At 44.4% G+C, this 25,006-nt stretch overlaps 1 protein-coding gene across 8 annotated transcripts in view; it reads left to right on the top strand.

The window, feature by feature from the left end:
- The window catches only part of LOC106608688 (neurexin-2), a 1,106,898-nt gene that overhangs the window by 978,490 nt on the left and 103,402 nt on the right, over positions 1-25,006 (top strand). The window lies entirely within an intron of this gene.

The raw sequence follows: 25,006 nt of genomic DNA on the forward strand, positions 1-25,006 counted from the left end.
AGAGGATTGTGTGTACTGGGAGAGGATTGTGTGTACTGGGAGAGGAGTGTGTGTACTGGGAGAGGAGTGTGTGTACTGGGAGAGGAGAGGAGCGGAGCGGGGAGAGGAGAGGAGAGTGGACACTGAATTGTGTCCAAGGAAAGCAGGGTGATTCAGGGGGACAGACAATGTGGGTGGCTGGAGTGGTAATTTGACTGTCCTGAAGAAGACCCTGTCACAACAGCACAAAAGGGCAGAGACACTGAGCCCCACTGACACAGCTTTGTAGCTCTGGTTACACACACACAGAGGGACTGTAGCGATACACACAACACAGCTGGTACTACTGTGCCACTAGTTTCCCTCTCTATTTCTCTCTCTCCCTCTCCCTCTCTTATTCGTTCTCCCATTGTCATTTCAGACTTCTCTGGGCCAGAATGTAGTTACCTGTGTCTGTTGTACCATCCTGTTTCCTCCAGTTGATGCTAGCCAGCATGTAAGCATCTGGCTACCTTCTCAAACTGTTGAACAGCTTCACCACTCTACCGGTAATTGGGGTTACTGCACTTTGGTGTGTGTGTGTTCATGTGTGCGTGCGTGCGTGAGGGGAGGGGAGGAGGATCGCTACACAGCCTCAGTCCCTGAGACCTGTCAGTCCAGCTTAACGGAACCGCTACCAGCCTCAATTAGCAGCACATTTACACAAACACAACTGCTGCTGAACCAAGCAGAAAAACACTCCAGATTCCTAGTGTTTAGATTGCTTAATCCATATTTCTAAATCATCCTACTTGTTCACATGATGATATAACACCATAATGTAGCAAGCGATTTAGTCATTTTTATACAAGGGACTTACAGTCAACACATGTTTTCAGTAATCCATGTGGAAATCAAACCCACAACTAGTATTGCAACCACTACTACGCTCCAACAAACTGTCAGAGCCACTTTTCCCTCCCCTTACCATATCCTCCATTTTGGCTCAGCACCGGATCTAGTTTCTGCCCCGTAATGGCCGCCGGCCGACTACGCCAACTAGCACAACATGCTTTCATATTATCATGCCTGCATGTCTTCCCAGCCAGGCAGCTCCAAGGTTTTGTGTTTAGCTCAGGGACATTCCTCCTTGTTTTGCATGATGCATCACAAGGTTCCTTCATTAAGGAGCTGCTATGTACAAAACACAAGGTTCCCTGCAGGGGAGAGGAGAGGCAAACTGATTAGCTTTTTATACAGAGAGAGGGGAGCGTGTGTTGTGCTTATTAACAGCTTGGGTTCAAGGAGGGAGGAGGGATGAGGTAGAGGAGGGAAGGTGTGCATCATGTTTCCCGGCAAATTATTTTTTATTTTTAAACTCTGTATTTTAATTCAAGTGTCCTTTTGTTATTTTCTGTTGTGCCGATGCGTGCTGCTGGTTCAAGGTGAACGTCTGGGATTGGCTATGGTGTTGTTTTTCTTAGGATATTTGCATATCTGATGACTGGTAGATATCAACGCTGACGCTGAAATGCCTTGTCATTCTGTCATTCTTTTTGCCTCTGTTTTGTCTCTCCCGTCATACTCTTTCTCCTGCTCTCTTCCTCTCCCACTCTTTTGCTTTTCTTTTGTCTCTCCATCTCACTTTCACTATTTCTCCCACTCTCTTTCTCCCACTCTCTCACGCTTCCTCTCTCTTACTCTCTCTGCCTCCCACCCTTTCTCTAATACCATTCTCTATTTCTCTTTCTCTCAAGACAGTGTCACTGCCTTTCCTTGTTCTCCCTCTTACACCCTCTCTCCTCTGAATGACAGGGCATTCTATCCTCAGTGCCTCAGTCTCAATGTGTCTCAGTGTGTCTCAGTGTGTCTCAGTGTGTCTCAGTGTGTCTCAGTATCAGTGTGTCTCAGTGTGCCTCAGTCTCAGTGTGTCTCAGTGTCAACGTGGCTCAGCGTCTCAGTGTGTCTCAGTATCAGTGTGTCTCAGTATCTCAGTGTGTCTCAGTATCAGTATCAGTGTGTCTCAGTATCAGTGTGTCTCAATGTCTCAGTATCAGTGTGTCTCAGTATCAGTGTGTCTCGGTGTCAACGTGGCTCAGCGTCTCAGTGTGTCTCAGTATCAGTGTGTCTCAGTATCAGTGTGTCTCAGTGTCTCAGTGTGTCACAGTATCAGTACCAGTGTGTCTCAGTATCAATGTGTCTGCGTCAGTGTGTCTCATTGTCTCAGTTTAAGTCTGTCTCAGTGTCTGTCTCAGTGTCTGTCTCAGTGTCTGTCTCAGTGTCTGTCTCAGTGTCTCAGCATGTTTGTGTCTCAGTGTCAGTGTGTCTCAGTGTCTCAGCGTGTCTGTGTCTCAGTGTCAGTGTGTCTCAGTGTCTCAGCATGTTTGTGTCTCAGTGTCAGTGTGTCTCAGTGTCTCAGCGTGTCTGTGTCTCAGTATCAGTGTGTCTCAGTATCAGTGTGTCTCAGTGTCAGTGTGTCTCAGTGTCAGTCTGTCTCAGTGTCAGTCTGTCAGTGTGTCTCAGTGTCTCAGTGTAAGTCTGTCTCAGTGTCTGTCTCAGTGTCTGTCTCAGTGTATGTGTCTCAGTGTCTGTGTCTTAGTGTATGTGTGTCTTAGTGTGTCTGTGTCTCAGTATCTAAGTGTGTCTCAGTGTAAATCTGTCTCATTGTCTGTCTCAGTGTCTGTGTCTGTCTTAGTGTGTTTGTGTCTCAGTATCTAAGTGTGTCTCAGTGTCTGTTTGTATCTCAGTGTCTCAGTGTGTCTCAGTGTCTCAGTGTGTCTCAGTGTCAGTGTGTCTCAGTGTGTCTCAGTGTGTCTCAGTGTGTCTCAGTGTGTCTCAGTGCCATTGTGTCTCAGTATCAGTGTGTCTCAGTATCAGTGTGTCTCAGTCTCAATACCAGTGTGTCTCAGTGTGTCTCAGTGTGTCTCAGTGTGTCTCAGTGCCATTGTGTCTCAGTATCAGTGTGTCTCAGTCTCAATACCAGTGTGTCTCAGTGTGTCTCAGTATCTCAGTGTGTATGAGTGTGTCTCAGTGTGTCTCAGTCTCAATACCAGTGTGTCTCAGTGTGTCTCAGTGTGTCTCAGTGTGTCTCAGTGTGTCTCAGTGTGTCTCAGTGTGTCTCAGTGTGTCTCAGTGTGTCTCAGTCTCAATACCAGTGTGTCTCAGTGTGTCTCAGTGTGTCTCAGTCTCAATACCACTGTGTCTCAGTGTGTCTCAGTGTGTCTCAGTCTCAATACCAGTGTGTCTCAGTGTGTCTCAGTGTGTCTCAGTGTGTCTCAGTATCAGTGTGTCTCCGTGTGTCTCAGTATCAGTGTGTCTCTGTGTGTCTCTGTGTGTCTCTGTGTGTCTCTGTGTGTCTCTGTGTGTCTCTGTGTGTCTCTGTGTGTCTCAGTGTGTCTCTGTATCAGTGTGTGTCAGTGTGGCTCATTGTCTCAGTTTAAGTCTGTCTCAGTGTGTCTCAGTGTCTGTGTCTCAGTATCAGTGTGTCTCAGTGTCAGTCTGTCTCAGTGTCAGTGTGTCTCATTGTCTCAGTGTCAGTGTGTCGCATTGTCTCAGTATCAGTGTGTCTCAGTGTCAGTCTGTCTCAGTGTCAGTGTGTCTCATTGTCTCAGTGTCAGTCTGTCTCAGTGTCTCAGTGTCTGTGTCTCAGTGTCTGTGTCTCAGTGTCTGTGTCTCAGTGTGTCTCAGTGTGTCTCAGTGTGTCTCAGTGTGTCTCATTGTCTCAGTTTAAGTCTGTCTCAGTTTAAGTCTGTCTCAGTGTCTGTCTCAGTGTCTGTCTCAGTGTCTGTCTCAGTGTCTGTCTCAGTGTGTCTCAGTGTCTGTCTCAGTGTCTGTCTCAGTGTCTGTGTCTCAGTGTCTGTGTCTCAGTGTCTGTGTCTCAGTGTCAGTGTGTCTCAGTGTCAGTGTCAGTCTGTCTCAGTGTCAGTGTGTCTCATTGTCTCAGTATCAGTGTGTGTCAGTGTCAGTCTGTCTCAGTGTCAGTGTGTCTCATTGTCTCAGTGTCAGTCTGTCTCAGTGTCAGTGTGTCTCATTGTCTCAGTGTCTCAGTGTAAGTCTGTCTCAGTGTGTCTCAGTGAGTCTCAGTATCAGTGTGTCTCAGTGTCAGTGTGTCTCATTGTCTCAGTTTAAGTCTGTCTCAGTGTCTGTCTCAGTGTCTTTCTCAGTGTCTGTCTCAGTGTCTGTCTCAGTGTCTGTCTCAGTGTGTCTGTCTCAGTGTGTCTGTCTCAGTGTGTCTGTCTCAGTGTGTCTGTCTCAGTCTGTCTCAGTGTCTCAGTGTCAGTCTGTCTCAGTATCAGTGTAAGTCTGTCTCAGTGTCTTTCTCAGTGTCTGTGTCTCAGTGTCTCAGTGTGTCTCAGTGTGTCTCAGTGTCTCAGTGTCTCAGTGTCTCAGTGTGTCTCAGTGTGTCTCAGTGTGTCTCAGTGTGTCTCAGTGAGTCTCAGTATCAGTGTGTCTCAGTGTCAGTGTGTCTCATTGTCTCAGTTTAAGTCTGTCTCAGTGTCTGTGTCTAAGTATCAGTGTGTCTCAGTATCAGTCTGTCTCAGTGTCTGTGTCTAAGTATCAGTGTGTCTCAGTATCAGTGTGTCTCAGTATCAGTGTGTCTCAGTATCAGTGTGTCTCAGTATCAGTGTGTCTCAGTGTCAGTGTGTCTCAGTGTCAGTGTGTCTCAGTGTAAGTCTGTCTCAGTGTCTGTCTCTCAGTGTCTTAGTGTGTTTGTGTCTCAGTATCTAAGTGTCTCAGTATCTAAGTGTATCTCAGTGTCTGTTTGTCTCTCAGTGTCTGTTTGTCTCTCAGTGTCTGTTTGTCTCTCAGTGTCTGTTTGTCTCTCAGTGTCTGTTTGTCTCTGTGTCTGTTTGTCTCTGTGTCTGTTTGTCTCTCAGTGTCTGTTTGTCTCTCAGTGTCTAGTTTGTCTCTCAGTGTCTTAGTGTGTCTCAGTGTGTCTTAGTGTGTCTCAGTGTCTTAGTGTGTCTCAGTGTTTTAGTGTGTGTCAGTGTGTCTTAGTGTGTCTCAGTGTCTGTTTGTCCTTCAGTGTCTCAGTGTTTCAGTGCCTAAGTGTGTCTTTGTGTCTCAGCGTCAGGGTGTCTCAATGTCAGTATGTATCAGTTTCTTAGTGTCTCAGTGTTTTAGTGTGTCTCAGTATCAGTGTGTCTCAGTGTCTTAGTGTGTCTCAGTGTTTTAGTGTGTCTCAGTGTCTCTGTGTCTCAGTGTGTCTCAGTGTTTTAGTGTGTCTCAGTATCAGTGTGTCTCAGTATCAGTGTGTCTCTGTGTCTCTGTGTCTCTGTGTCTCAGTATCAGTGTGTCTCTGTGTCTCAGTATCAGTGTGTCTCAGTGTCAGTGTGTCTCGGTGTCAGTGTGTCTCGGTGTCAGTGTGTCTCGGTGTCAGTGTGTCTCGGTGTCAGTGTGTCTCGGTGTCAGTGTGTCTCAGTGTCTCAGTCTCGGTGTGTCTCAGTGTCTCAGTCTCGGTGTGTCTCAGTGTCTCAGTCTCGGTGTGTCAGTGTGTCTTGGTGTCAGTGTGTCTCAGTGTCAGTGTATCTCGGTGTGTCTCAGTGTGTCTTGGTGTCTCGGTGTGTCAGTGTGTCTCGGTGTCAGTGTGTCTCGGTGTCAGTGTGTCTCGGTGTCAGTGTGTCTCGGTGTCAGTGTGTCTCGGTGTCAGTGTGTCTCGGTGTCAGTGTGTCTCGGTGTCAGTGTGTCTCGGTGTCAGTGTGTCTCGGTGTCAGTGTGTCTCAGTGTCTCAGTCTCGGTGTGTCTCAGTGTCTCAGTCTCGGTGTGTCAGTGTGTCTTGGTGTCTCAGTGTCAGTGTGTCTCAGTGTCAGTGTGTCTCAGTGTCAGTGTGTCTCAGTGTCAGTGTGTCTCAGTGTCAGTGTGTCTCGGTGTGTCTCAGTGTGTCTTAGTGTCTCGGTGTGTCAGTGTGTCTTGGTGTTTCAGTGTCAGTGTGTTTCAGTGTCTCGGTGTCTCAGTGTCTCAGTGTCAGTGTGTCTCGGTTTCAGTGTGTCTCGGTGTCTCAGTGTCTCATTGTCTCGGTGTGTCTCAATGTCTCAATGTCTCGGTGTGTCTCAGTGTCAGTGTGTCTCAGTGTCAGTGTGTCTCGGTGTCAGTGTGTCTCGGTTTCAGTGTGTCTCGGTGTCTCAGTGTCTCATTGTCTCGGTGTGTCTCAGTGTCTCAATGTCTCGGTTTGTCTCAATGTCTCAGTGTGTCTCAGTGTCTCGGGGTGTGTCTCAGTGTCTCAATGTCTCGGTGTGTCTCAGTGTCTCGGTGTGTCTCAGTGTCTCATTCTCGGTGTGTCAGTGTGTCTTGGTGTGTCAGTGTGTCTCGGTGTCAGTGTGTCTCAGTGTCAGTGTGTCTCAGTGTCTCAGTCTCAGTGTGTCTCAGTGTCTCAGTCTCAGTGTGTCTCAGTGTCTCAGTCTCGGTGTGTCAGTGTGTCTCGGTGTGTCAGTGTGTCTCGGTGTGTCAGTGTGTCTTGGTGTCTCAGTGTCAGTGTGTCTCAGTTCGGGTCAGTGTGTCTTGGTGTCTCAGTGTCAGTGTGTCTCAGTGTCAGTGTGTCTCGGTGTGTCTCAGTGTGTCTTAGTGTCTCGGTGTGTCAGTGTGTCTTGGTGTTTCAGTGTCAGTGTGTTTCAGTGTCTCGGTGTCTCAGTGGCTTGGTGTCTCAATGTGTCTCAGTGTCTCAGTGTCAGTGTGTCTCGGTTTCAGTGTGTCTCGGTGTCTCAGTGTCTCATTGTCTCGGTGTGTCTCAATGTCTCAATGTCTCGGTGTGTCTCAGTGTCAGTGTGTCTCGGTTTCAGTGTGTCTCGGTGTCTCAGTGTATCATTGTCTCGGTGTGTCTCAGTGTCTCAATGTCTCGGTGTGTCTCAATGTCTCGGTGTGTCTCAGTGTCTCGGTGTGTCTCAGTGTCTCGGTGTGTCTCAGTGTCTCAATGTCTCTGTGTGTCTCAGTGTCTTGGTGTGTCTCAGTGTCTCGGTGTGTCTCAGTGTCTCAGTGTGTCTCAGTGTCAGTGTGTCTCGGTTTCAGTGTGTCTCAGTGTCTCGGTGTGTCAGTGTGTCTCAGTGTCAGTGTGTCTCTCAGCCTGTTTGAGGGAGGGCGACCAGAGAGCCAGAGCAGTTAGACCAGTCTCTTTGGCCACTCTGTTGAAGGGCATTCGGATAGGGAGGGGTGGCGTGGCGCATGCCAAACACAGACGAGGCACTCAAAAGTGGGTCACCACTGGTGCTATCCACCCCTCCCTTCACCTCCTCACAACACAATGGCCCAAACGTATCATTCAGAATTCAACACCAGAGCTGCGACATCTAGAGCACTCTATTATCATTACAAGAATCCATCCAGCATGGAGAAAAAAAACCTCAAAAGCCATCAGTTTTTTAATTAGTAATCACTGCTCATTCTTCCTCTTAATAATGTCCCTGTCTTCTTCTCTGTCAGGCATCTGCCTCATCCGTCGTTTGATTGGCCGATTGAAAGGCACCCGTAGTTAATATGCTTTATTATACGGCATTGGCATTTGGTTGTCTTTTTCATTATTTTGATGATAGTTGGGGGTTGTGATGAGTAGAGTTGGATGGAGGAGGGCCAAGGAGGACAACAATGTGGGGTCCGTCAGTCTGGAGCTGATATCTTAACCTTTTATACCTCCAAATATAAATTGTGGCCCCAGAACCAAACATGTGGTATATACGTGTCATACAAATAATAGGAGATGCTCAAACCCAATATTTCCATTTCCTTTCTTACAAGATAAGTCATGTGTTTGTATACATTTGTATGTGCATCCCACTGCTGGCTTGGCTCTGAAGCTAAGCAGGGTTGGTCCTGGTCAGTCCCTGGATGGGAGACCAGATGCTGTTGGAAGTGGTGTTGGAGGGCCAGTAAGAGGAACTCTTTCCTCTAGTCTAAAAAAAAGATCCCAATGCCCCAGTGCAGTGATTGGGGACATTGCCCTCTGCAGGGTGCTGTCTTTCGGATGGGACATTAAACGGGTGTCCTGACTCTCTGTGGTCACTAAAGATCCCGGTGTCCTGGCTAAATTCCCAATCTGGCCCTCATACCATCATGGCCAGCTAACCATCCCCAGCTTGCTGTTGGCTCATTCATCCTTGCCCCTGAAACTATTCCCCAGGTTGTTGCTGTAAATGAGAATGTGTTCTCAGTCAACTTACCGAGTTAAATATGTATGTGTCAGTCAGCTTCCTATAATTGAAATGATGATGAAATGATCATCCGAAATAATGGATGTGTAAACATCTCTCTATCTCTGCTGGTTTATTCAGTATCAAGTCCTGCTGCTGCACTTTTCAACATCAATCAACCCGGCTTACATAAAACAATGAGACACTTAAATCCCTTTAATCATTTCAGGAATGTATATTTTCTTTCTCCCAAACCTTCGTCTTCAGGTAAAGAGGCTGCTCCTTTCAAAGTAGAAATTCTCTTTGTGTTGCTCTTTGTAATTATGATAAGGGCTGTCTGACTGGCTACTTCCAACACTGCTGTTTTGGAAGGTGTGTTGTTAGTCCCACCATTATCATTACTATTGTCTGACTGTGTGATTACAGTTGGCGAGAGTAAACAATATTGACTCATTTCACTATTTAAGCTGCGGCCACAGCGAGGTAGTCTTTTTGTTTTGAAAAGAACACAAGAGGAGAGATGTGGATATTGTGTGTGGGTGTACAGTACGAGTCAAAAGTTTGGACACACCTACTCATTCAAGGGTTTTTCTTTATTTGTTACTATTTTCTACATTGTAGAATAATAGTGACACCATCAAAACTACGAAATAACACATATGGAATCACGTAGTAACCACAAAAGTGTTAAATAAATGAAAGTATATTTTATGAGATTCTTCAAAGTAGCCACCCTTTGCCTTGATGACAGCTTTGCACACTCTTGGCATTCTCTCAGCCAGCTTCATGATGAATGCTTTTCCAACAGTCTTGAAGCAGTTCCCACATATGCTGAGCACTTTTTAGCTGCTTTTCCTTCACTCTGCGGTCCCACTCATCCCAAACCATGAGGTCGGGTGATTGTGGAGGCCAGGTCATCTGATGCAGCACTCAAATCACTCTCCTTCTTGGTCAAATAGCCCTTACACATCCTGGAAGTGGGTTTTGGGTTATTCTCCTGTTGAAAAACAAATGATAGTCCCACTAAACGCAAACCAGATGCGATGGCGTATCACTGCAGAATGCTGTGGTAGCAATGCTGGTTAAGTGTGCCTTGAATTCTAAATAAATCACAGAGAGTGTCACCAGCAAAGCACCCCCACACCTAAAACCTCCTCCCCAGTGCTTCACAGTGGGAACTACACATGCAGAGATCATCCGTTCACCTACTCTGCTTCTCACAAAGACACAGCGGTTGGAACCAAAAATCTCATATTTGAACTCATCAGACCAAAGGACAGATTTCCACCGGTCTAATGTCCATTGCTCGTGTTTCTTGGCCCAAGCAAGTCTCTTCTGATTGGTGTCCTTTAGTTGTGGTTTCTTTGCAGCAATTCGGCCATGAAGGCCTGATTCACGCAGTCTCCTCTGAACAGTTGATGTTGAGATGTGTCTGTTACTTGAACTCTGTGAAGCATTTATTTGGGCTGCATTCTGAGGTGCATTTAACTCTAATGAACATGTCGTCTGCAGCAGAGGTAACTCTGGGTCTTCCATTCCTATAGGGGTCCTCATGAGATCTAGTTTGATCATAGCTCTTGATGGTTTTTGCGACTGCACTAGAAATGTTCCGAATTGACTGACCTTCATATCTTAAAGTAACTTGGTCTGTTACCAAATAGGGCTAACTTCTGTATACCACCCCTACCTTGTCACAACACAACTGATTGGCTCAAGGTGACTACTTTGCAGAAACTCAAATATAAAACATATTTTGATTTGTTTAACACTTTTTTGCTTACTACATAATTTTGATGTCTTTATTATTATTCTGCAATGTAGAAAATAGTAAAAATAAAGAAAAACCCTTGATTGAGTAGGTGTGTCCAAACTTTTGACCTGTCTGTGTGCATGCAAACATATGTAAATGCCTGTGAGATGTGTACTTGTGTATGAGTGTGTACAAGCGTGTGTTCATACAGCTCTATCTATATCTAACAGGTAGGTGTAGGTGTATGTGTGTGTATATGTGTTTGTATGTGCAAATATATAGATGGGTTCTATGACCTATAATTCTTCCCTCGCCCAATTATCCCTGCCCACCCTTGTGGAGCACCGAGCAAAACAACTTTAATTAATGGCCGATCTGACCTCTCTGCCCCCTCTCTGGCTCCTCTCTGCCCCCTCTCTGGCTCCTCACTACCCCCCTCCCTGGCTCCTCTCTACCCCCTCTCTGGCTCCTCTCTGGCTCCTCTCTACCCCCTCTCTGGATCCTCTCTGGCTCCTCTCTACCCCCTCTCCGGCTCCTCTCTACCTCCTCTCTGGCTCCTCTCTGGCTCCTCTCTACCCCCCTATCCGGCTCCTCTCTACCCCCTATCCAGCTCCTCTCTACCCCCTCTCCGGCTCCTCTCTACCCCCTCTCTACCCCCTCTCTGGCTCCTCTTTACCTCCTTTCCGGCTCCTCTCTACCTCCTCTCCAGCTCCTCTCTACCCCCTCTCTGGCTCCTCTCTACCCCCTCTCTGGCTCCTCTCTACCCCCTATCCGGCTCCAACTCTACCCCCTCTCCGGCTCCTCTCTACCCCCTCTCTACCCCCTCTCTGGCTCCTCTCCACCTCCTTTCCGGCTCCTCTCCACCTCCTCTCCGGCTCCTCTCTACCTCCTCTCCGGCTCCTCTCTACCTCCTCTCCGGCTCCTCTCTATCTCCTCTCTGGCTCCTCTCTACCCCCTCTCCGGCTCCTCTCTACCCCCTCTCCGGCTCCTCTCTACCCCCTCTCTACCCCCCTCTCCAGCTCCTCTCTACCCCCCTCTCTACCCCCCTCTCTGGCTCCTCTCCACCTCCTTTCCGGCTCCTCTCCACCTCCTCTGCCCCTACCTCCTCTCCGGCTCCTCTCTACCCCCTCTCTACCTCCTCTCCGGCTCCTCTCTACCCCCTCTCCAGCTCCTCTCTACCCCCTCTCTGGCTCCTCTCCACCTCCTTTCCGGCTCCTCTCCGCTCCTCTCTACCTCCTCTCCGGCTCCTCTCTATCTCCTCTCTGGCTCCTCTCTGCCTCTCTGGCCATGTTGTGGTAGAGGTAGGCCGAAAGAGGGAGAGACAGCAGTGTTGTGTTAATCACCTGGGCTGCGTCCCTATGGGCCCTGATAAAAAAAGTAAAAAAGCACTATATAGGGAATAGGGTGCCATTTGGGACACACACTGGGCTATTCCTGGACCTCTCATACCCTCGCCTATTGGGTCCGATGGTTAGGATGGACGACCGTCTGTCTGTCCCTTTTGTCTGAGTCTGTCGTATGAAGTGTTATGTGTGATAAGTCTACTTAATACAGCGTTTCCCAAACTCAGTCCTGCTTGATCATCAAAGCTTGATAATTAGTTGATCAGGAATCAGCTGTGTAGTGCTGGGACAAAAACCAAAACGTGCACCCCTTGGGGTCCTGATAACCGGGTTTGGGAAACGCTGAATTAATGTGTGATTCTGCAGCGCAAACAATTTCCCTCCGGAGCAAAATGAAGTTGAAAGTGATTGGATCCATACCTTGATTAGGGCGGTGCAGTGATGCAGTAGGAAATGTGTAGCTAGCTGATCCTATGCGTGTGATGGTAGGTCTGCCCTACTTTCTCTGCTCTGACGTTAAGGTGGCACGCTACCTCCGTGTATGTCTATTGTAGGATATGAGGAGGTGTGTATTCACATACTTTGAGTTATGGCTGTGCTAGTGTGCTCTTTGCTAAGACCCACAGCTACAGCATGGTCACTTAATAACATTGAAACTGCATTTAAACATCTACATAATGTCCTAAACCAACCTCAAAGAGCTTCTGGCTGAAGATGGAAGTGACTAGCCAGTCAGAACGCTCTCTACAGTCATCCTAATTTATTTAGCTCAAAGTTACTTTGCTCATGAGAGATGTTGTTTTTAAAGAGGGCAGGCTGTGCGCAGACCTGCTGTCCACATCAGTCAGTGTGACCTCTCAATATCCCCCTCTGTGATTGGCTGGGGCTGGTGAACGGGCTGGGACAAGCAGACAGAGGGCCGGCTGAAGTCTGGGCGTCCGAGGGGAACAGCTGGTGAAGCTCGCCAGCCTCCGACTCCAGCATCTGGGCCTCAGAGTGAGCCTGATGGACCCTGGCAGGCCCGGTCCACGTGAGACTACACACACGTAGACTTGTAGAGACACACGCACAAACACACAAACACACACACACACACACACAAACTCATAGACAGGGTCAAGCACACACACAAACACAGTGAGTAAGTCAGACAGGGTCAAACAATTAAGCACACTCTCAAGTAAATACACTTCAACTCAGACAGACAGACTCACTCAGCCACATACAATACAGCCTCCCTGTACACACTATCATCATCCCACCCTACACACTCCCCCTAGCACTCTCCTACAGTGCATGGCATGGGGCCTGAGGCTGCAGGCCGGGGGGGAGAATGACCCTGGGGATATGACCCTGGGTATATGGGATATATCCTGTAGGCTTCTCCTATTGTGATTAATTATCAGCCTCCCTCCAGCCTGCCTGACTAGACTAGCAGAGCCAGGACCTTAGACCATGCCATAGGCATGTGTGATTCATCTCTCTCTCTCTCTCTCTCTCTCTCTCTCTCTCTCTCTCTCTGTCTCTCTCTGTCTCTGTCTGTGTGTGTCCCTCTGTCTCTGGCTGAAGCCCTTGTGGCTCTTGAACGGCTCCCTCAACAAAAACAAATACACATACTGAAGGTACACACACACACACACACACCAAGGAAGTAGAGGTCAAGTTCATTTTGGAGAAATGGCTCTAAATTCTCTTTTTTTGTGTGTATTTGGTGTATTCACATCACATCTTAACGTCTCATACCCACCTTCGTTGTCCCACCCTCGTTGTCTGGGATGGGCTGTCTGATGGGCTGTCTGGCTGGGAAGCTGACTTTAAGTAGTGCATGGGAAGGGGGGACATGGACCCTCCCATCTGTCTGTCTGTCCCAGCGGGTGGTCAGATCTCCCTCTCTTGCTCTCTCTCCCTCTATCACTCTCTCTTCCTCCCTCCTCACTTCTGGCTTCAGCTTTCTGAGAAAACGCTTCCCCCTAAAACATCCTAATCTAGGGCATGAGATGCATTCCATTAGCCAGACCTGCTAGTGTATTTCTTATTGATCTGGTAAGATTTTGAGAATGTATAACTTTGTCATGATGCTAGCCCTTTCAGTGAATTGGCTAGCAGAGATGTGAACAACCCCCCCTCTCCTGTTAGGAGGGGGGCAGTTTTTTTACTTTACAACCACGTCGTAAATTCCTTGCAGAAACTCTTTTCTCCCTGACCATGCAGTATGGAGAAAGAGAATTTCACAGGAAGACAAAGGGACTCTCCCGCCTATTCTACTACATCCCAGAATTGGAGAATTAAACACTATTCCTAATTTAGAGAATGTGGAAATGGCCGGTGGAGAAGTCAGCTACGATCCTGTCAGTTTTCTTTCATGTTTGTGACCTCATGAAAAACAATACAGCCACATTACACTAACTCAGGGTGTACAAGGTCCTCAGTTATGAGGCTTACATCTAAAGGTTGGATAAAATGTTTGACTAAGTATAACAATACTTTTGAAAAGATTACAATGTGATTTAAGTCTTCTAAAATGAAAAGTGTTTGTTTTATGGTAACGTGTGCCCAGTCTGTGGCCCCACCCAAGTGAATAGACATTGGTTGGAAATGATGAACCAGACCCTTTTCCACTCTTAAATAAAAGCCTCTGTGACGAAAAGTCAACTCAGTTCCAAATAACGGGACGACTTGTCCTCCACGTTGAAAAGGGCTAATTTCAACTATACAGGCCAGGAAATGTAAGAGCTTGCTCCACACGTGAAATGGTATGAACTCTGAACGATTGATCACCTAAAGAAGTGCATACTAAACTAGCATATATCAGACTGCAGCTGAACATATATGCAAATCTAGTACGAGAACACTGACCGACGAGGAAGCATCTCCAGAGAGAGATGAACCTCTGACCATGTGAACCTCTTGCACAACGACCCGGGAGAATCTACAAAGGACAGCGGTGACATCGACTGGGCAAACCAGAGCCTCACATCACAAGCTCAACTATCGAAGCCAGCTTCACGTAAATACAATGCAATGCTTTTCCGAATTAGTGATCGTTAGTGGCATATGTATTTATGTGAGAATAGCTTCCAAGGTCCAATAAAGACCCATGTTCCTTAATCTTCCTTCTAAAACCTCCTTCTCTTCTCTCTGAATCTATCGTGTTATATCCAAACTGTTTTTGTTTAGTCCACTAGGGACTGTATTTACTGTATAATGTTATTATGTATTGTATATTTTATAATTGTTTAATTAGTTAGTAAATAAATAATTGAGCCAATTTGTGTATGGATGATTCATAAGTAAAGGCAGGGTTCGAGGAAATAACCAAGAATTTTATGACGTTCAGATGAGACTGTCGGAAGGTAATAATAATAATAAATTAATAGAAGACAAATTGATCAGATATTAAAATATCTGAAGAGTTATATTTGGAAAATTATAACGTTGTTATCTGAACATTTTCCGTGGTGCCCCGACTTCCTAGTTAATTCCATTTACATGATTAGTTTAATCACATAATAATTATAGAGAATTGATTTGATAAAATAACATTCTTCACATTTAATGCTAAGTCAGAGACATGACAACTTCATATTTTGTCCTTCATGACAGACAGTACACAGGTTCCCCTGAAAGTCATCACCGATCCCCTTCCCTCACCCATGGCACATCACTCCCATTTCCTGTTTACGCCCAGGTCTTAAAAACAAGGGAAGGTAAAGTGAGCTAGGGAGAGGGATTAAAAAAAAAACATTATTTCACATTTATTTAACCAGGTAGGCCAGTTGAGAACAAGTTGTCATTTACAACTGCGACCTGGCCAAGATAGAGCAAAGCAGTGCGACACAAACAACACAGAGTTACACATGGGATAAACAAACATACAGTCAATAACACAATAGAAAAGTCTATATACAGTAAGTGCAAATGTAGTAAGATTAGGGAGGTAAGGCAATAAATAGCTCATAGTGGTGAAATAGTTACAATTTAGCAATTAAACACTGGAGTGATAGATGTGCAGAAGATTAATGTGCAAGTAGAGACACTGGGGTGCAAAGGAGCAAAAAATAAATAACAATATGGGGATGAGGTAGTTGGGTGGGCAATTTACAGATGGGCTATGTACCAGGTGTAATGATCGGTAAGCTGCTCTGAGCGCTGATGGTTAAAGTTAGTGAGGGAGATATAAGACTCCAGCTTCAGTGATTTTTGCAATTCGTTCCAGTCAATGGCAACAGAGAACTGGAAGGAAAGGCGGCCAAAGGAGGAGTTGGCTTTGGGGGGTGACCAGTGAAATATACCTGCTGGAGCATGTGCTACGGGTGGGTGATGCTATGGTGACCAGTGAGCTGAGATAAGGCGGAGCTTTACCTAGCAAAGACTTATAGATGACCTGGAGCCAGTGGGTCTGGCGATGTATATGATGTGAGGGCCAGCCAACGAGAGCATACAGGTCGCAGTGGTGGGTAGTATATGGGGCTTTGGTGACAAAACGGATGGCACTGTGATAGACTACATTTGCTGAGTATTGGAGGCTATTTTGCAAATGACATCGCCGAAGTCAAGGATCGGTAGGATAGTCAGTTTTACGAGGGTATGTTTGGCAGCACGAGTGAAGGAGGCTTTGTTGCGAAATAGGAAGCCAATTCTAGATTTAATTTTGGATTGGAGAGTTTACAGTCTAACCAGACACCTAGGTATTTGTAGTTGTCCACATATTCTAAGTCCGAACCGTCCAGAGTAGTGATGCTAGTCGGGCGGGCGGGTGCGGGCAGCAATCGGTTGAAGAGCATGCATTTAGTTTGCTTTGAGGTGGATCAGAGAATCACCAGCAGCAAGCGCGACATCATTGAGGTATACAGAGAAAGAGTCGGGTGTTTAGAATATCCCAGTTTAGGTCACCTAACAGTACAAACTCAAAAGATAAATGGGGGGCAATTAATTCACATATGGTGTCCAGGGCACAGCTGGTGGCTGAGGAGGGTCTATAACAAGTGGCAACAGTGAGAGACTTAAAGGGAGAGGGGGGATCTAACCCAAGATGGAGATAGAGGAAGGTAAGAGAGAGATAAGGTAGGTAATGGAGAGGGGAGGAAGGTAAGTGAGAGATGAGGAAGGTAATGGAGAGGGGAGGAAGGTAATGGAGAGGGGAGGAAGGTAAGTGAGAGAGATGAGGAAGGTAAGTGAGAGAGGAGGAAGGTAAGTGAGAGAGGAGGAAGGTAAGTGAGAGAGGAGGAAGGTAATGGAGAGGGGAGGAAGGTAATGGAGAGGGGAGGAAGGTAAGTGAGAGAGATGAGGAAGGTAAGTGAGAGAGGAGGAAGGTAAGTGAGAGAGGAGGAAGGTAAGTGAGAGAGGAGGAAGGTAAGTGAGAGAGGAGGAGGGTAAGAGAGAGAGGAGGAAGGTAAGAGATGGGGAAGGGGGGAATAAACAGGGGTAATGTAAGAGATGGAGGGAAGTGGAAAGATAAAGGACGATATATCTAGGCCTAAATTGACAGGAGCTGAAAAGGTAAAGAGATAAGAAACCAGTATAGCATAAAGAGAAGGGACCGTCTGTCCACAGGGATGACTTGGAGAAGTGAAGAGAAAATAAAAAAGGAAATAGAGAAGAGAGAGCGAGAGTAGAAGAGAGAGAGACCCTTGAGTAACTGCAGGTGAAGAGAACAGAAGAGTGCAGAGAAGAAAGAGGCTACAGGCACATAATCTTGCCATTTCAGCGCACCTCACTGTGGACAGCTCCCCAGACCAGAACCCTGCAGCCCTGCAGCAGTGAGACTCACCCACCTAGACAGGGTTTGTGTCTCAAATGGCCCCCTGTTTACTGCACTACTTTTTATCCCTATGGGTCCTGGTCAAAAGTAGTGCACTAAATAGCGAATAGGGTACCATTTGGCATGCAACCAGGCTCAGCTAAGGCTGACCTGGAAATGCCTATTTACCCCAAACTCCAATTCTTAATTAAAATGATCGCCCCGCCAGAGCGCTCATCTGCACCTCTCATCTTTTTCTCCTCTCCTCCGCCGCAGCTCTGCCTTGCCCTCAGCTACTTTGACAAGTCGGTGGACTGTATCGGCCTGCTAGCAGGCTAATCTCCTCACACACAGCCTACTTCTGAATTAACTGTCTTCATTATCACGCTCTCCCAGAAACTCTCTCTTCATTTCTTAAAAAAAAAAAAAATAGAGTCAAAATGTTTCCCGTTTTCTTCTTGTCTCCGCATCTCTCTCTGTCTTTCCCTCCCCCTTTCTATCACCCTACTTCCTTCCTCCCCTTTCTCTCTCCCTCTCTCTCTCTCCCAAGACATTTCCCATCATTCAGCATCACTGGTGGCCAGAGGCTAAAACACAGATCTTAGTGTTGGAGGTTGGGGTTGACGATAATTGCATCAGTGTTAGAGGTTTGGGTTGTTGTCTGAGGGCCCAGGCCTGTAGGGGTAGGGCGTGTTGTCAATGGACTGCTGCTCTGATTCTCTGAATTTGGGCCAAGGGAACATGAGAAGATTATCACCCATGAGCACAACATCAAACAATCCTCCATTAACCCCTGTTCACTTTCTAATGCAGCCTCTTGGCACAATAACCTCAGATAATTACGTCTTCGTCAGATGAATGGAAGTGGCTATATTTATTAGCTGTGTGATTTGAGTAGCTTTCCCTACAGGATGTTTTGGTCGTCCTTTGGTATAATCTGGGTTAAGATGATCATTGGCCCCGCTTTAAGCTGAACGTTAAGTCCTCCAATGCATCATGGGGCATTGAGTCATTTTGTGTGTGTTCTCTTCTAGCCAACTCTATGGATACATTATGTTCCCCAATGTAATAAGGGCACTTTAGCTAGCCAACTTCATGGTGACTTTATGTTCCCCAATGCAATAAGGGCACTTTAGCTAGCCAACTTCCTGGTGACTTTATGTTCCCCAATGCAATAAAGGCACTTTAGCTAGCCAACTTCATGGTGACTTTATGTTCCCGATGCAAAAGGGCACTTTAGCTAACCCCCGCCACACACACACACACACACGCACACGCACACGCACACGCACACACACACACATGTGTAGGCAGAGCTTATTTCTCCTAGGTCTCATTCTAAAAAGACACGTCCAGTCCATCTATTCCCCTCTCCCCTTTCCATTCCATGGTCCCCCCTTTCAGTGGATCCTTTTAATGATGGCGGTGGTGGAGCCTGACCTGACTTTTATTGAGAATAATGGGCCCAAAATTAATGAAGAGGTCTGAATGGACCTCTAATATTTCCCAGGTGGCCAGATCACTACCCACAATCCTTGGGGAGTGATAATATAGTGAGAAGAATAACACTTACGGCATCGCCTGTAGTGGATAGCCCATCATTTATAACCTCCAAATAACTCTCTAAAGGACTGAATCATAACACACTCACACCGTCACCATCACAGTCCATCTAGATGTATCTTTACATTGTTTTGGTGTTTTTATGTGGTGGTAGGTAGGCAGGCAGGCAGGCAGGCACACTATATCACACCATAACACACTATATTGCACTATATCACACTATAACACACTATATAAAACTATAACACACTATATCACACTATAACACACTATAACACACACATCACACTCTATCACACTATATCACACTAAAACACACTATCACACTATAACACACACTATAACACTATATCACACCATATCACACCACAACACACTATATCACACTATAACACACTATATCACACCATATCACACTATATAAAACTATAATACACTATATCACACTATAACACACTATAACACACACATCACACTCTATCACACTATATCACACTAAAACACACTATCACACTATAACACACACTATATCACACTATAACACACTATAACACACTATATCACACTGTCTCACACTATAACACACTATAACACACTATAACACACGTTATCATACTATAACACACTATATCACACTATACACATGTTATCATACTATAACACACTATATCACACTATAACACACTGTATCACACTATATCACACTATAACACACTGTATCACACTATATATCACACTATAACACACTGTATCACACTATAACACACTATAACACTCTATAACACACTATAACACACATTATCATACTATAACACACTATATCACACTATAACACATGTTATCATACTATAACACACTGTATCACACTATATCACACTATAACACACTATATCACACTATAACACACTATAACACACGTTATCATACTATAACACACTATATCACACTATAACACACTATATCACACTATAACACACTATAACACACTATAACACACAATAACACACGTTATCATACTATAACACACTATATCACACTATAACACATGTTATCATACTATAACACACTATATCACACTATAACACACTGTATCACACTATATCACACTATAACACACTGTATCACACTATATCACACTATAACACACTATAACACACTATAACACACGTTATCATACTATAACACACTATATCACACTATAACACACTATAACACACTATAACACACTATAACACACGTTATCATACTATAACACACTATAACACACTATAACACACTATAACACACGTTATCATACTATAACACACTATATCACACTATAAAACACTATAACACACGTTATCATACTATAACACACTATATCACACTATAACACATGTTATCATACTATAACACACTGTATCTTTACCTTGTTTTGGTGTTTTTATGTGGTGGTAGGTAGGCAGGCAGGCAGGCAGGCAGGCAGACAGGCAGGCAGGCAGGCAGGCAGTGTGTTTACTGGGCATATAGTGGTCCATTCTGAGAGCTGACGTGGTCGTTAGCTTGAGGGTCGTGTTCAGGAAGGCACACCATAACGGAATGTTATGTATCGGAAACAGAAAAATCTGCGCTGTTATTGGACACAGTCAAGGGGTACCTGCCTGTTATAATCCTTTTCAAAAAGTTTTCTTCCAAATGAACAAGACCCTGGTTCAGCATGTATTCTACTTGGTAAAATATTCATCTGGCTAGAGCAGTCTTCCACTCGTACCAGATTTAGGCGGTTTTACGAGGAGTGGATTTATCTTTTTGTCAGACTCCGCTTGGGGCCGTGCCAGGCCGCACAAAAGCATCCTCTCTCCCAATGGAGCTGGAGCCTGACGCTTTCTTAGCTCTGCCTATCGTGTCCTCCCGAGTCCTCTCTTACTGAATGTGTTATACGCTTTGAAACATGGCCTGTCGCTGTCCTGCGAGTGTACACTGCAACAAAATCTATATCCCTGGGAGAACAAGAAAAGGACGGTGTCCCTCAATGCTCTGAAAGCCTGAACCTTGCTCGGGACTGGTATTAATGTCTGTCAGGAACAGGAGGAGCCTGCAGTGCATTCTTTTTTGTGTCATTTATTTTGTATGATGATTAGTAATATTGCATCCAAATATATACGGTACAGACATCTTACATTCCCCTAAATAGCTATTTTTCCCTTTCTCTTCCTCTCTCCCCCTCTTCCAGAAAACAAAAGAAAAGCACAAAATCCTTTCCCTCTTCATCCAGTACCTTGACCATTGAAGACAATACATTATTGAAATCATCCAGTGCATTGGCTTTTCTAGTAGTTTTGTTTTCTATTAGTTTAGCTGAAAGGTTGATTAGTGATTGTTGTGTTTCTAGGGAGACACAGTGACGGTTGATCGTGTTGATAGTGTTTGATATGAGGACCTGGCCCTTAGGCTTTGCTGATGCTCTCTAGTTCTCATACTGAGATAAAGGTACGGGTTTCAAAATGACTCTACCACTAACACACAGACAGACAGACAGACAGACAGACAGACAGACAGACAGACAGACAGACAGACAGACAGACAGACAGACAGACAGACATTCTCTGATCCACCTCTATGCAGATGACACCATTCTGTATACTTCTGGCCCTTCTTTGGACACTGTGTTAACAACCCTCCAGACGAGCTTCAATGCCATTCAACTCTCCTTCCGTGGCCTCCAACTGCTCTTAAATACAAGTAAAACTAAATCCATGCTCTTCAACTGATCGCTACACTCACCTGCCTGCTCGTCCAGCATCACTACTCTGGACGGTTCTGACTTAGAATATGTGGACAAATACAAATACCTAGGTGTCTGGTTAGACTGTAAACTCTCCTTCCAGACTCACATCAAACATCTCCAATCCAAAATTAAATCTAGAATCGGCTTCCTATTTCGCAACAAAGCATCCTTCACTCATGCTGCCAAACATACCCTCGTAAAACTGACCATCCTACCGATCCTCGACTTCTGTGTGGTTTGCAGTCTGTGCAGTTTGTGGTCTGTGCGGTCTGTGGTCTGTGCGGTATGCAGTCTGTCCGGTCTGTGCTGTTTGTGGTCAGTGCGGTCTGTCCGGTCTGTCCGGTCTGTGCAGTCTGTGCAGTCTGTGGGGTCTGTGGTCTGTGGTTTGTTTGTGGTCTGTGCGGTCTGTGCGGTCTGTGTGGTCTGTTTGGTTTGTGGTCTGTGGAGGAATCAGTGCAGTCATGTCATCATCCCATGATGAGCCACTGGGATCAGATTAGAGTCAAACAGGCCCTGATGTATCACACTATAACACTATATCACACCATATCACACCATAACACACTATATCACACTATAACACACTATATCACACTATATCACACCATAACACACTATATCACACTATAACACTATATCACACTATATCACACTATATAAAACTATAACACACTATATCACACTATATCACACTATATAAAACTATAACACAATATATCACACTATAACACACTATATAAAACTATAACACACTATATCACACTATAACACACTATAACAAACACATCACACTCTATCACACTATATCACACTAAAACACACTATCACACTATAACACACACTATATCACACTATAACACACTATAACACACTGTATCACACTATATCACACTATAACACACTATAACACCCTATATCACACTATGTTACACTATAACACACTATAACACACTATATCACACTATAACACACGTTATCATACTATAACACACGTTATCATACTATGTCACACTATAACACACTATATCACATTATATCACACTATATCACACTATAACACACTGTATCACACTATATCACACTATAACACACTATAACACACTATAACACACTATAACACACTATGTCACAGTATAACACACTATCACACAATATCACACTATAACACACTATATCACACTATAACACACATTATCATACTATAGCACACTATATCACACTATAACACACTACATCACAAGCTATATCACACACTATAACACACTATAACACACTATGTCACACTATAACACACTATCACACTATATCACACTATAACACACTATATCACACTATAACTCACTATATCACACTATAACACACTATAACACACTATAACACACTATAACACACTATAACACACTATAACACACTATAGCACACTATAACACACTAACACACTATAACACACTATAACACACTATAACACACTATATTACACTATATCACACTATAACACACTATATCACACTATAACACACGTTATCATACTATAACACACTATATCACACTATAACACACTACATCACAAGCTATAACACACTATGTCACACTATAACACACTATATCACACTATATCACACTATAACACACTATAACACACTATATCACACTATATCACACTATATAAAACTATAACACACTATATCACACTATATCACACTATATAAAACTATAACACACTATATCACACTATAACACACTATATAAAACTATAACACACTATATCACACTATAACACACTATAACAAACACATCACACTCTATCACACTATATCACACTAAAACACACTATCACACTATAACACACACTATATCACACTATAACACACTATAACACACTGTATCACACTATATCACACTATAACACACTATAACACCCTATATCACACTATGTTACACTATAACACACTATAACACACTATATCACACTATAACACACGTTATCATACTATAACACACGTTATCATACTATGTCACACTATAACACACTATATCACATTATATCACACTATATCACACTATAACACACTGTATCACACTATATCACACTATAACACACTATAACACACTATAACACACTATAACACACTATGTCACAGTATAACACACTATCACACTATATCACACTATAACACACTATATCACACTATAACACACATTATCATACTATAGCACACTATATCACACTATAACACACTACATCACAAGCTATATCACACACTATAACACACTATAACACACTATGTCACACTATAACACACTATCACACTATATCACACTATAACACACTATATCACACTATAACTCACTATATCACACTATAACACACTATAACACACTATAACACACTATAACACACTATAGCACACTATAACACACTAACACACTATAACACACTATAACACACTATAACACACTATATTACACTATATCACACTATAACACACTATATCACACTATAACACACGTTATCATACTATAACACACTATATCACACTATAACACACTACATCACAAGCTATAACACACTATGTCACACTATAACACACTATATCACACTATATCACACTATAACACACTATAACACACTATATCACACTATAACACACTATAACACACTATATCATACTATAACACTATATCACACTATATCACACTATAACACACTAGAACACACTAGAACACACTAGAACACACTATACACACACTACAACACTATAGCGCACACCATAACGCACACCACAACGCACACCACAACACACACTATATCACACACTATCACACTATAACACACTATTACACACACTACAACACACACTATAACGCACACTTTAACACACACTATAACACACACTATAACAACACACACTACAAAACACCCATACAGACACACACTATAACACACCCACACCCACTCACATTCCATGTCCTCTCAGCGACTGCTACAGTAAGGGTTGGGTTTTCCATGGACTACTACAGTAAGGGATAGGGTTTTCCATGGACTGCTACAGTAAGGGATAGGGTTTTCCATGGACTGCTACATTAAGGGATAGGGTTTTCCATGGACTACTACATTAAGGGTTAGGGTTTTCCATGGACTACTACAGTAAGGGATAGGGTTTTCCATGGACTGCTACATTAAGGGTTAGGGTTTTCCATGGACTGCTACAGTAAGGGATAGGGTTTTCCATGGACTGCTACAGTAAGGGATAGGGTTTTCCATGGACTGCTACATTAAGGGATAGGGTTTTCCATGGACTACTACATTAAGGGTTAGGGTTTTCCATGGACTACTACAGTAAGGGATAGGGTTTTCCATGGACTGCTACAGTAAGGAATAGGGTTTTCCATGACTTGCTACAGTAAGGGATAGGGTTTTCCATGGACTGCTACAGTAAGGAATAGGGTTTTCCATGGACTGCTACAGTAAGGGATAGGGTTTTCCATGGACTGCTACAGTAAGGAATAGGGTTTTCCATGGACTGCTACAGTAAGGAATAGGGTTTTCCATGGACTGCTACAGTAAGGAATAGGGTTTTCCATGGACTGCCACAGTAAGGAATAGGGTTTTCCATGGACTGCTACAGTAAAAGGGATAGGGTTTTCCATGGACTGCTACAGTAAGGAATAGGGTTTTCCATGGACTGCTGCAGTAAAAGGGATAGGGTTTTCCATGGACTGCTACAGTAAGGAATAGGGTTTTCCATGGACTGCTAAGGTAAGGGA

Source organism: Salmo salar, chromosome ssa07, assembly GCF_905237065.1.
Source record: "Salmo salar chromosome ssa07, Ssal_v3.1, whole genome shotgun sequence".
NCBI classification, from domain to species: Eukaryota; Metazoa; Chordata; class Actinopteri; order Salmoniformes; family Salmonidae; genus Salmo; species Salmo salar.